Source organism: Colius striatus, chromosome 5, assembly GCF_028858725.1.
Source record: "Colius striatus isolate bColStr4 chromosome 5, bColStr4.1.hap1, whole genome shotgun sequence".
Classification (NCBI taxonomy): domain Eukaryota; kingdom Metazoa; phylum Chordata; class Aves; order Coliiformes; family Coliidae; genus Colius; species Colius striatus.
Window position 1 is genome coordinate 52351009 of NC_084763.1, and position 14735 is coordinate 52365743.

Here is a 14735-nt window from a genome sequence, read left to right on the forward strand (position 1 = left end):
GCTACGCCGCACCATGAAATCAGACACCGCCAGGAGGGGGGCCAGAACAAAGCCTGCAGAGATTAATAAGAGCATTATTTGCGATGTGGCACAGGGCCATGAGTCACCGTGCAGCCAGGCTGCTGCACCTTCTGGCAACAGGAACAGCCCAAGTTCTGCATCAAGCATTCTGCTTTTAAAAGAGAAAAAAACCCAAAACAAACCAAAACCCCAAACAATATTAGAATCTTCACTTCTGTTCTTTTACATAAAATCCCGGTCAAATGAACGAATGGGAGAAGGAGGAAGAAAACCACTCCACTGGAGTGGAAATAAAACATTAAACATGAAATTAACGTGTGACTTTCGTTCAAAATAGCCTATTGTTTGGGGCTTCAGGGGTTTAACCAATAAAGAAACAATTTCTTCTTGTTCAGCCTGTTGTTAATGTTGGTGTGGTGCTTTCATTAGGATAAAAATTTGCTGACATCCCCCTCTAGCACCTCCCACCCTCACAGCCACAGCATGCCAGGGTGCAAATGCAGGGTTCCACGGCAAACACAACTTCGTCTTTCGATGTCATCATGTGCAAATGTCTGGTCTTGGAGAACATGAGGTTCTGTACAGGTCCAGTTCAAGGAGCTTGAGGTTAAAGAAATACATGTAATTATTGCTATTACTGTTCTACACCAAGCCCAGATAATAAGAGGAATTAGATTTTTTTTATCTTCAGCTACATTTGACTGTAAGGTTAGAGATCAACAACACCTTGATTAGGAATGAACTAAGAGATTCAAACTGAATCAAGATGATGTGAACCACAGCAAATCAAACATGAACAATATGAGTTGTGCTTCGTGTTAACGAGCACCCTGACTGTACCAAGTACCAGCAGGAAAGCCAAGCTGGGGAATTGTCTGGGTGAGGAGCAGAAGGGACAGTCTCCCTGGAGACAGAGCAGCCTCTCACAGGGAGGAGGCCGTGGACTGGACTTCCTACACACAAGTGGTAGAAGTGTCCTTCTTACCAGCCTGGATCTTTACAGAGGTTTTCAACTGTCCAGGCATCTGCTGGAAGGGCAACAGAACATTGAGCAGCCAGTCCAGGAGCTTCTTACACTGCGCTAAAGATCATTTCATCATGTGAATGCTGGAGGAGACAGCTGGGGATTACACTCTACTTGCCAGTGGTGAATGTGGTCATATTATCAGCCTGGGCTTATCTTCTGTCACCATAGCTGAATTCAGTATCTAGAAGGCTGCTGGGAAAGTAAGCTACAAAGTTATGACTCTGGATTTCTGAAGAAACTTCAGTTTACTGAGGGATTTGCTGAGTAAAATCCCCTGGGATGCAACCATGAAGTGGAAATCTGTCCAAACCTGAATGGTTTTTAAAGAGATCTTAATGAGAGCTCAGGAAAAAAATGATCCTGTTGTACAGGAAGATGGAATTTTGTCAGACCTGATTGGCATCAGGAGCATCTTTCTGATGAAACCAGATGAAAAAAGCATACAAGAGATGGACACAAGGGCTGGCAACCATTTCCTGAGAGAACTGGCCACTGCGATTGTGAGACTGCTGTTCTACTGTCTGTGACAACTGCTGGGAAAAGCCTAACGCTTCATCTTTCTTTACAAAGGCAAGAAAGGAGACTGGGGAACTATCTGTTGATCAATGGCATCTCAGTCACTCTTGGGATCCGCTTCCAAAGTCATGAAGGATAAGGAGGTATCTGAGAAGAGTTAGTATGGATTCACTGATGGCAAGCTGAACTTGACCAACTTGTCTGCTTTCTAAGATGAAATCACTGAATGTGTGAAGGAAAGTGCTGTATGTAATCAACTCTGACATCAGTAGGGCTTTCACACCATCTCATCGCATCGCCATGTGGAAGCTCAGAGGGTGTGGGCTAGAAAGACAGGCTGTAAGAGGGGCTGAAAACTGGTAGATCATGTCTGGCAGGTCACCAGCCACCAGAGGTGCACGCAAGGGATCAGTACTGAGATCCACATTGTTCAGTATCTTCAGCAGTAGCCTTGATGGTGACACCTTGATGATCAGATTTGTTGATGACATAAACTGTCTGGACTGACAGACAGTAAAGCTTCAGTGCAGTGGCTTGTTTATAAACTTGAGATCTGGGCCAGCAGACACTTTGTGGGGTTCAACAAGGAACGCTTACAGGCGTTCAGCACCTTGCTGAGGAGTCATCCTGGTGAAAGAGAGATGGGGATTACAGAGGGCACGAGGCCAAACATGAGTCACGAGCATGCTCTCATCTGAACAGGACATGACACATCCAAGGCTACATTATGAAGGCGGTAGCCATAAAACTGGGGGAAGATATTCTATCTCCTCCTATTCAGCTGTGCACCCAATCTTTGGGTCTGGCAGTTCAACAAGAGCATGGATAAACTGGAAAGGGTCCAGTGGAGGGTTACTGAGATGACCAGAGGCCTGAAGTGATGTGAGAGGGGCTGAGAGATCTGTGCTGATCAAGGGGAGGGTAAGGGCTGCTGAAACAGCTGCCCACATCTCTTTGAAGGGTGGTTATGCAGACCAAACTTATCGACTTAGTGCTAGAGGCTGTAACAGGGGCCAGTGGTGACAAGCTGAGGTCTGGACATGAGAAGACATGTTCACCAGGAGGGCAGCATAACCCTGAAACAGATTGTCCAGAGACGCTATGGAACTTCTGCTCTTGGAGCTGCATCGCATTTTAGGTGGACCATGGCTGATGTCATCCAGCATTGGTGACAACCCCACTTCAAGCAGGGTGTTAGACTAGATGAACTCAAGGCCCCTTGATTCTATGGTTAACTAACTGAAAAAATAATTGTATGAAATGATAACAAAACGTGATTATAAATAAGACTACATGGATATCTTTCCAATTTGCAAGAACCAGCTGGCTGAATATGCAACAGTTTTGGGAATTTTTTTTTTTTTTTGCACTGCACAGTGATTCCTGAGTAAAGTTTTTAAACCTCTGAGATCCGGGGAACAGTAAATAACAAGAAGGAAAGGTTGTAACTCAGAGTCAACTTGATCATTTGCGTGGGCATTTCCAATGCAGCCAAAAGCAAGCTCAGGCACTTACAAGGATGAAAGATTTACAGCAGAAGAGATGCCATGCTGATGAGCAGAGGTTAAGGAAAGAGACTTGAGAACACAGTAGATGGATTTGAATCTGCAGAGCATATTGCTGTCACAAAAAGATCTAATACACAAAGATTGGTGCTCTCCAACACGGATGAAAGGAAATGCCAAGTATGACGCAGTAGGTTACATCACCTCTGACACTGGCCCTCGTGGGCTGTTCTGCTGGCCACCTCCTGAGCAGAATACAAATGAACAGGAGACAGTCCTAGAGGGTACAAAACATCTCACGGTGAGGGACTGAAATACATCAGCTTTTCAAAGGTGAACACAATGGAGATTTCCACACTGGTTCCAAGACAGACGGCATAGGGGCAAAATTTAGCTTTGCTACCTCCTGGTTGAAAATAAAAGAGCTTTCACCGGCCCTTCATTGTGTTTTCCTCCACTTGCTACACACAGGCAGAGCCAGCAAGCCATGCAAGCCTGTGCCAAGCCCTGTAAGACCCCGCTCCTGCCTCTTCCCCAGCACTAGGGTTTTGTCTCCACAGATCTGGTTTGCCACTTCCAGCAATTTTCTGCCTGGAGCATCTGCCTGTTCTACCCTCACCCAACACAGGCTTCAGTCTCTGCATATTTAGACAAGGAACACAGATTCAGCATCTTTTAAAGCTTTCCCAGAGATTGGAAGTTGGAGCTAGATGGGTTGAAACAGGAAGCAAGCCGCAGTTATGTACACAACGTGTATATGAACTAAATAATAGTCGTTAACTATCAAAATAAATTACTGGTGACTGGCGAGCAAATGCTATTAAATTGAGTGTATGTTTGTCCCAAAAGCTGGTGTTTTCTGCAGCTATTAGGCTTGAAACATGACTTATCCCTGGGTTAGCTAGGCGGGAGGTCAGCTAGATGATCCTGCTGAGTCTTTCCGGCCTTAAATTCTGCGGCTCTGTGGAAATTATGTGTCAGAGGGTTTTTCTCATCGTAGCCAGACTGAGAGCTTGAAATCCACATGGTTACTGACAACTCCCAACTGTCAGTAAAGCTGTTTCACAGAAAGTGTTACATGACTGATGTCTCTACAACTGCACTTTTCCAAACAGATGGGAGGGGGAAAAAAAAAAGGCACTGGTCTCTGGTCTCAAATCAAATTAGTCTTGATGGATTACGCAAAAGAAATTTAACACATGCTCCACATTTTGAGAAACTTCTAAATATAACATCTCCATTGAAAACAAAGTGTATGACGGTGCTGAAAATATGTAAATACACAGTTATAAAACTACCTTCACATTCCAGAATGAGGACCACCATAAAGGGCTGGGAAAATGACATTTTCTCGATGCAGGAGACCCATGTCAGGGTTGCCACACCTTGTTTAACCTCAGAGATAAGCTCATTTTTGAAAGCTCACTGTTTGACTTGTAGAGGTTTGTCTCTACAGAACACAGGGCAAAGATAAAAGTGTTCCCATTGTAACTGATGGTGTCATTGCATTTAGAAATAAGAAATCTGTGCCATTGTGGGAAAAAAATAAAATAACCCACAAGGGAAAATGTGATATTTAAATTCTATTGCAGCTGGAAACATACTGTAATAATGAATTAACCGGTGAGTCTTGGGCTACACCCTGATTTTCTTTCATTATAATTAGGCAGGGTGCAATTTTATTTTACCAGAGCAGTTATACTGGTAAAACATTTACTGCCTGTGCAATTTTACTCACATAAAGGTATGATGCTTTAGTATATGTTATACCACCACTGCTTCAGGAAAGAGATACAGCAACGTAACAACAGCACACTAGTACACCTACATATCTACCAAGCAGTTGTACCGGTTCAAATGGAGCTGTGTAGTTAAGGGAACATACTGTATATGTTCACATTAGTACTTGGGAAGTTAGAGAGCAATATTCTGAAGATGTAAGTCTTCTACAACTACTCCTAGGAATCGGTAATAGTAGAAAAAGCAGTCTCAGAGACAGAATTAGCACAATAAAAAGGCAGAACTGAGTTTTGCACAAACAAAAAAGAGAGGGGTTTTTTTCTGAATAATGTCAAATTACACAGGTAAAATAGAAGTATAGCAGGCAGCCTCTGTGTAACAGGAGTCATTTTCTCAAGCAAATTACATTTTAATTCATTTATAGACACTCTGGTGCTCCAAGTGATAAAAAGCAAATTGCATCTCTAGGTTCTTTATTCCGGGTAGATCCTGTTTTGAAAAAAGAATAATGACAGCTCCCTAATTATGACTTTTAAGCTAATTTTTAAAATAAGAAAAAGAATCTCCCATGTAATTATCATATCCTTTCAGAACTGCAGCAAAAATTTGGACTGTCACCTCCTACCTGGTACAGGGCCAGAGAGTTTGCTTTGGTAAGACTGTGGCAGGCAGAAGAGGCATAAAAACCATTGCAACAGCAGACGTTAAGAACATTAGCACAGGGGACAATTTTGTTCCAGTTGTCAGTGAACACATATAAGATCATCTTACTTGGCTCAGTAAAGAGCCGTGTGTGTCTGTGTGAGGGGCAGAACATCCGTTTCTCCATGAGAAACCCAGCACACCACTACACAAAAAGGCACTTATCCTCTTTGCAACAATAGTTAGAACTGTAACTGAGGGTACTGAAAAGAATATTAACCAGTGCTTAAGCAGGGCTTTTTTTTTTGTCTTCAATGTATTTACAGGCTTTAATTTTACTTCAGCCCTGGTTCATGCCAGCTTGCAGCAGCAGCAGCCAGATGGGGCTCGCTGCCCCACCAGGCACCCACACGTCTTTGCAGGGACGTTGATTATGGTGGGAGGTGCTGCCTGAGAAAGGATCTTGTTCAGGCATGTGCTGAGTCAATGTATTTCTCTGGCAGCTCGTACTGGCAGAACAATTATAGTGGCCAAAGTGTTATTTATAACTGTCCTCCCGCAACAGGATTCTGGAGGAAGGATGTTGGTACGAACACTGCTACTCCGTGTACACACATGCACACACACACACAGCAGCTGCATCTCTAATGAATGCAGAATACTGTTCTGACATAAGTCCTGGGTTTGTTTTTTTTCCAAGGAGGTCACTTGGATGGGGGGGAAAAAGGACACAGCTCCAACCACAGTCAGTCTGCACCTCATCCAAAAGCCTAGAGGCCTCCCCACAAATTGCCATAACTTCTTCATGAACTCATCAGAACTGACAGCATGGGTAAGCCTCTGACCATGCAAACAAACCCAAACACTAATGTGGCTTCACTCTGGCATGCCTTAGGCTCACCTCCTCTCAGAATGAAGCCACCATACAGCTTCTGAAGCCCATGTGAAGGTGGGGAAAAAAGAAACTTATCCTCAAAATACTCAAGGGGTAATCACCCCACGGGAAAGCTGACCCCATAGGGCACAGCTGAGCCTCACTCCCTGCGGGCTGCAGGCTCTCTCCTTGCTCACGTGGAACAAGTCACAAAGTCAGATCATTGCTTAAGAGATTTAACCAGTAACCTACCACAGGTGAAGAATGACCTTCATAGTATTCTTACTTTTTGTACTCTAGGACATGGATGAACCAGGCAGAAAAACGAACTGATGTGAAAATGCAACGGCAAATGCCTAATTTGCAAAGCATAGTCGTATGCACGGGGCCTCCACGCAGCAGCATGCCTTCCTTATTGTACTGGCTGCAGGCAGGTTGGTGAGGAACAGAAGCAGTCCTTAGGCACTCAAGAATGTGTGCCTGCTAGCTTATTTTCTTTGTTTTGCAGTTTCAAATGCAAGCCTGCCTGTCTGCTGTGAGAAGGCTCTGCAGCGGAGGAGACCTTGCATCCCACACTGAGGTTTTGTAGGTTTTCCCCTCCTGGCATTTCCCTGTACAGGGGAGAAATGTGCATTTTGCTCTTTGTGTACAGAAAATATAAAGAAAATGGGAAAGAAGGAGGAGGCTGTTCACTAACTCTCTCTGCAAGCCAACAGAACGGTAAAGGAAGACCGAATGCAAAATCTCCGTGAGAGAGAAAACAAAGCCTGTCTCTCTTCCATCTTGAATCTCAGGGTCCTGCCAGGCAGGCAAGATGCTTCACACATTTAAAGGTGCAAAGCACGTAATAGGAGCTACATCACAGGAGAAAGAAATACATCTGCATGTATGTCAGAGGAGGTAGGGCTGGAAACAAACAAACTAAATAGATCACAACCCTTTCTCCACTATTTTTCTTTGCTATGCAGATCTGTGTGTTACCACCTACCACAACAGCAGAAGGAGGTGTTGCAAAAGGGAAGCAGGCAACTGATTCCTGAATCTGGATTTAAAAACTCTGTCGTGCAGCACAGAAATTAGACTACAGAAGTAATCTTTTGTACTGATGGGGCTGAATGAAGAGGCTTTCATTCATGATTATTCCATGTTTATTTCAGCTATACACACCCTGGTTTGCTTTGGGGGGGTTCAGAGGAGCTGGCAAGATTCGTAACACCACTGTGTCAGTTTGACAGCTGGTTTTCATTCCAGACAATATAAGGGATATACAGAAGCTATCAAAGTGCCAATATCAAAGAAACAGCAGCGATGTTGCCCTTCACAATTATTTCTATTCAAAGTCTCATGTGCTTTGTTACATTTTCATTTTTTAAAAACAGAGGGAAAGGGAAAAAAATCCTTCCTAGTGGCACTAAAATTAGTAATGCCAAGAATAGATACCAAAATCATCTTCTTTCCCATTTATTTTGCTCAGATGTGAATGACACCGCATCAAGCACAGCAAAGGAGTATATTAGCCTCATGCTGCTGGAAAAACAAGCGTGTGACTTTGCTGAAATGTCAAGTTTCCACCATGTATTTGATAATCGATTGTGTGCTCGGTTTCTTGCATCCGTCGTAGCAGCTCACTGAAGATATGCCCTGCATTCGCCAACAAACCAGCCTGCCCTTTGGACTGAACCATTCCAGCCAGCTGTGGCTTTATCATTAGCCCTCTGAGGTGTGGCCTGGCCTATCAGATGGTTGTGTACTTAAAAAATAGTTAATACTTTCTTAACAACAGACTCCTTCACCTGATTGATCTTTTCCCTCCTTTCTTACCCTGGGATCTTCCATCATGTACTCTTCCCGTAAAGATTTTTGGCTACCGTAACAGGTGAAAGGTCACACCTGGGCATCATCCGTCACAGCGGCGCTTGCTCCGCACCGCGTTTGCATGGGAGCTTGTTTGTTTTGCAGGCTGCAGCGAGCAGGTAGCAACAACTCCAGCCAGAAGGGTTGCACACTGTCAGTGCAGGTCCCCAGATGACTTCTATCATAATTTTCAGGCTCTGCATGTCACAAAATGCCCTGACATTAAGCTGCAGTCTGTTTCAAATTATACCAAATGCCCACACATAAATCTCACTGGGAGCGTTCCTCCTCAGACACAGGCTGTGACAAGCTCAGGGTGCAGAGAGCTACTAAACTAGATATGATTGCTATATCCTAGTTATCATTTAAAGGAAAGAAAAAATACTTAAGAGTACCTTCCTTCAACTCCCTCACAAGAAACTGAGACTGGAAAGCATCAGTGACCACACATATCTCTGAAAACTCTGGAGAGAAACCAGCTTCTAGAATTCTTTTCCCTTCAGCTGCAGCTTTTGTGCAACCTGCTTGTCTTCAGAATCTTACACTGGTAGTTGAAAGAGCCATGCTGTCAGCTGCCCAGTTGTAGACACACACTGGCTGCAGGCTAGAAAATAAACATAGGATCAGTACCCAAGGGATGGGTGCAGAGAGAGAGCCAGAGGAGGAGCAGAAGGAGCCTGTACCCACGAGAAGTAACCTGCCTAAAGATCCCCCAGTTGCTGCCTGCTTTTCTCCCCCTGCCTTGCTCCTGCCTCACGTGGTGTGGGATGCCACATTGTGTGGGAAAGGCAAACTGAAAAGCAGTGCAGAAGGATGACAGCAACATACCACAGGGAAGGCCAAAAGTAGCAGTGGGGCACAGAGAAGCTCCTAGCTTGATGAAGGTATAAAGCACCATAAGAAGATGAGATAGGAAAATGGACAAATTATTTTGTGGTGAAAACAGCTGGATGAGCATCTCTGGGGACCGAGAAAAATCAGAAACAGAATGGAGAGATCATCATCATCTGTGCATGCTTGTAACGATGACAGATATGACGGCTCACCCAAGCCAATCGTTCCCATCCTTCTGTGGCATTTTTTCTTCCTGGAACCAAGCTGCTCAGCGGTCATTTTGAGCCCAACAAAAAATGAACACCTTTTACTGCTGCTGCCTGTGTTTTTATTTACTGTTCTTTTCTTTCTTTTTCTTTTGTATTTTCCTTTTGCCCATTTTGGTGATGACCAGCAAAGAGCATTACCTACAAAACTGCACTGTCTATCAGTGGGCAGAAGAAAAGGCTTTGCTGCCTTCCAGCCTCTTTCCCAAGCTGGATCCTCTCAGAGTCTCCTTACAGGCGTTTATCCATCATCAGATGTCATGTAAGAAATAGTTACATTTAATACTTGGGAAAAAAAACCTTTGTGTTGTGGTGTTTCTCTAGCCCAAAGGGTCTGTATTTGGCTATATTCTTCTTAGCCTGTGCTTATTTACTCTATTAAATCTTAATCTATATGGTTTCAGTGTAGTTACAGTCTCTTTTCCCCCCATTTACACCAATAAACTGCCAATGCAGATATTACCATCACACCATAGGGGATATCCCACCAACTGACAATTATATATCAATAGCAATGTGAGACCTATGATAGAAATTGTATTATCACCTAATCTGTATACATCTTCTCTGTATTTTGGAGATCACAGTGTGAGAAGCCATGTAAAATGCCTTCTCCCTATAGGGAGAAGGGCAGGAAAGAATAACTGGCACCTGAGTACTCACTTCAGAAGTTGAGCAAATGTGTTTTGAAGTTTAAAAACGAGTTACTGCCAGTCCTCTGGATGGTGGTTTCTTCTCCTGAGTAAAGCTGCACTCTGTCTCTGACTCCTGCCCATGCTCCCTTCTCAGCCTCAGGCTGCATGGGACAGGACATAACCCAGCACAGCAAGCACCAGGCTGTCAGAGGGCTGGCAAGCTGCCATTGCAATCCCAGCTGCTAAAAGGACTTTAGAAAGGGCCATGCAATTGCAGACCAGGAAGCTTGCCACCCATCCTTGTTAATGCCAGTAGGGTCTAAAAAAAATCAAGTCACCGTAGATAGGGATACACATGGTCTCTGGGGAACAGGGCAGCACGGCTTCTGCAGAGAGAAACCTTGTTCATCAACCCACTGCCGTCCTTGGAGCCTATCAATAAAGACAGAGAAAGTGAGTCTAGCAGACACATAACAGTCTGATTTTGAAAAAGCTTTTGATGAGGTTCCACATCAAGGTTATCAGAGGACTAACTTGCCACAGGATGGGAGGAAAGACTCTTACAGACAAAAAATTGGAGCAAAAGATAAGGCTTAACAGTCACTTTGCAGAGTGGAGAATAGGCATCAGCCAAGTCCTCTCACTGTGAGGTTGATGCTGTGACTGGCTTTACTCAACATTTTCAGTGAGTACCTGAAGAGAGAAGGGCACAGTGAAGTTCTCAGATCTGTGTGTGACACTAAGCTCTTTCAGGCAAGTAACTGTAGAAGGACTTCATATAACTGAGTGATTGGGCAATGGGTCCATAAGCAGATACTAGAAGAGTTAGGTGGTGACGAGCCTCTAACATCCAAATTCAACAGTGGAGGATGCTGAGGAAGTACAGAGAGGATGGGCCACAGGACATCACCAGGCTCACCTGCCCTCTGGAGGTAGCACTGCCTCCTGCCACTGTTGGAGACACACTCAGGGCTGTCTTATCACATCATTTGTGTGACAGAGCAGTTAATGTCTTACTTTCTTAAATGTGCTTCTGCACACCATCCCAAGATGCTTCTTACTTTATAAGTGCAGACTCTAATGGAGTGAATTCCCAGTCTGGCACTAAGTTTGAGATGTAAAATCCCATGGAGTTCAATTGCTTCAGTTCCCAAAGCCAGTACTGCCTGCCCTCCACATCTTCCTAGGAGCTGACCTGCTGGCGAGCTGACCTGCTAAGCATGCTAAATATAAAACCCTTCAAGGACCACAAGACAGCTAAAGAGAGAAGGAAACAGGCTTTGCAGATGTGCTTTCATACATGTGCACTCTCTCACTTCCTCCTTCTCCATTATCAGCCCTTGAAGAGTAAAGGTCCATGCAAAAAAGAAACAGTTGACTGGAAATCCCTGCTTTCACTTCCACACTTTTCCTTGCATTTCTCTGGGGTTTGGAGAGCATCCTTTCAAAGTCCAGGATCACTCACCCATCCTCTTCAGTATGCTGATGCAGACATGTCCACCCCTGTGCTGAAGAAAGGCCCTGGTCCTTTTAAAGGCTGGGTTTGCTTATGCTGGTTCCTGCCTCATCCTCTACAGATGGAGCAAGTGACTGGTAGAAGTCAGTTGCTCAATCTGCCAACTCCACAGCCACACTTCTGGTAGCCAAAAGCGGCTTGATTCAGTTCCAAAGCACAGTCTGCCCTGGACCATGACAGGGATATCTTAATCCATGCAGAAGGTCACTGTCAGAAATACTGTCGCTGAGAGGAGGCCGAGCCCCTGCTGCCTCGCAGCACTCACGCTGCCCGGAACACAATCAAGGGCTGGGGAGGAACTGAAATCAAGCAAGCATGATTTAGCAGCTTATGTAGTCTGCTAGCCCTCTGGGCTATGTGGCTTTAGCAGTGACAGGTAAAGGCTAAATTCTCTGTCTCTCACCGCTCCTCCCTCTTCCCTGTTTTTTTCAGTTATATCCTGAAGCCTTTCCTGCATTACACCCCCTTTTCCAACACCCAGATGCACGATCTCAGAGGTCCTGAGGTCACTTTACTGAGGAAGGACTGATGGGCCCAGCCTGGTGAAAGACCTCTGCTACCACTTAGAGGATCTGCATCCCCATTCCCCCTCCCCCAGCCTCTTCACCACCACCCACACAGCAATCCATCAGCATCACCCATGGAGCATCTGGGGGCAACATGTAATTAGGAATGATGCTCTCTGCCATTTATAGACATACTAGTGCAAAGGAAAGCTGGTGCAAGTAATACCCACCATCAGACATACCTTATATTGTGCATCAAACACTAATGGGGAAAAGGAATGGAAAAGTGAAGGAAAGATACGCAGAAGGAGGAAGGCAGTAGTGTACTCCACACTGCTTTAAAACAAAGGAGTCAGTAAATACATGCTCAGAGTGGTCACAATGCAGTTGTTTGATAAAACAGTTTACTTCAAGCAATAAATGAATTATGTAAAGTAAGAACACCCTATCTTACTGGATAAACAGAGCTGCATTTGCTCTGTGATCCCTTCACTGGGATACAATCCAGCAGATACTGTGCAGGCACCCACACACTACATTGCCTATGCACAGGACATCACAGGGCACATGGTGTTTTCCTTCCCTCTACAAGATTTTCACTGCAAGAGATCATCTTTGAGATTTTCTTCAAAGCTGATACTGTACATCTAATCTCAAGCATGCCTGCTCCTCATTTTGGGAATACTTCCTTTCAATTATTTCCTATTTTTAATCTCCACCTTCATTCTTTTAAAGGATTTTAATAAATTAGTTGTGCTTTTCATGACACTGTAAGCATTTAATATTCAAGCCTGTGTGCTTGCTTTCCAGGCATACCTCAGCCTATTGTCACAGCAAAAAAAGCAGCTGTTTGTGAGATGCTGTAACAATTCTGCCAAGACTCGGTAACAAGCCTTGGAAAAACCAAGGTCAGACAAAAGGAGAGTGAACCCCAAGCAATGTGTGGAGTGGTAATTTAGAAGGCTGAAGGAGATGTGAAGAGTATTAGCCAAATAAACAAAAACACAGGACAAATTATTAAAGTGCATCACAACCTGTAATCAAGGAACAGATAAGAGTACCTGAGGTCTGGAAGGCATCAGAAGGAACTAAAGGAGAGATTCTCACCTTTCTGCCACAAAGTTATACAGGATGTATGTGCATCAGAGAACTTGAATTACAGCAAATGAAATAACTAAAAAGCTAGAAATGAGAGCAACAAAATGAAGGAAATGGAGAAGAAAGTAACTGAACTATTTTATTCATCAGGAGAAAGAGAAGGAAGGAAACTGACCATCTGCCCACTCAGGGCAAAACCACGTGGCAACAGAAGAGAGCAACGGCCCCAGTGCTGCGCTTTTGGGACTATGGAAGATGCTCTTCTAATGAGTTTTTCAACTGCATTCAAAGCCAGATCCAATCTCTCCATTCCTTTGTTCTTTCACTCGGTTTGCAAATCTGCAGCAGTGGAACTGATGGCAGTTAAACGGGATGGAATTTATATAAGGCTTAGAAATTGTACTTGCTGACTATGATTTCCCTGCAGATCTGCTTCAAATTACAGTGCACTTGTGAGAAGTTGCAGACTTATGTCATCTAACCATTCCACCAGTCCAAAGCACATCACGGGAGCTGCGCTGCCATCATCTGACCACCATATTCCTGGGCCCAGGAACCTTCCTTCAGTGCAGAGTCACCCTAAAATCAAAACAAGGCTTCGCCTGGCTGAGGGTTTTCAGGACCAGCTCCCCAGACAAGCAGGATGGCCTGTCTGTAGTACCAGGTAACCAGCATCCACATCTTTTACATATTCTTCACGTGTCTGTCACCCCAGGAGCCCAACACATCACTACATTTAATTCATCTGCAACAGACAGGAATGAACACTCGGATGACATTTTATTGGCTTACTGGTGATTTTTCCCAAATTACCTTTTAGTTTTGTGGATTTTTGTGTTCTTTCACTAGCTGTTGCTAGGGGTTTTCACACTATGATCCTGACAGGCAACTCAGCTGTGTAAGGGTAGTCCTTTGGACTACTCAGGTTGAGGGGAAGGGAGAGGTATATCTCTTCCAGATTCAAATAACTTTCATTAAGATCACAGAAAATTACTCATGGTCTCCAAGGAGCAGGAAAGATCCAGATTTAACATTGCTTTTGTAGTTCTGTGGTTTTCCTTTAGGTGTGCAATGAGGTAGCTCGCTCTCCTTTCACACAAAAGGAATCCAGCTGAGAGCACATTTTATTATAACCCCAGATGATGTTGAAGAGGATGAAAAACTCATCTTTCTCGGGTGGTCAGAGAATAAGTCTCAGTAAACTGGTGTTATTTCCTGTCTCATCTGAATTCTGCAGAGTATCTCCAATTCTGTATAAAACCATTTCAAAGATGTTTTTTAAAAAATAACCACACAAAATTCAAAAAGGAGAGAGGAAAGCCCAGGACTTTTTCACCTTTTCAATATACTTTTCAGTCTCTTAAGAACAGTCATTTAGGTCTCAGAGAGAAAGCCAAGTTTCTAGCCTTGCTGTTAGAACAGGTAATGTATCATAGGTAGAGCTGTAGCTTCTGAAATGGTAACTTCTTAAAGCACTGTCATCAAAATGGTGCATTTTCTCCACTTTAACCAAGAGAACTACCCCAAGAAAACGAGGTAAGGTCAGCTACACATTGATCATATCAGTAAACAGACACCATGCTTGGTGCTCGTAGCAGTTTTCAACCTGAAAGCACTGAAGAACAACACCCCTGGGATAACCTGAGAAGGTGGAAGCCCTCCCTGAGTCAGACCCAGACAGGCCAGGTTGGTGTACTACTG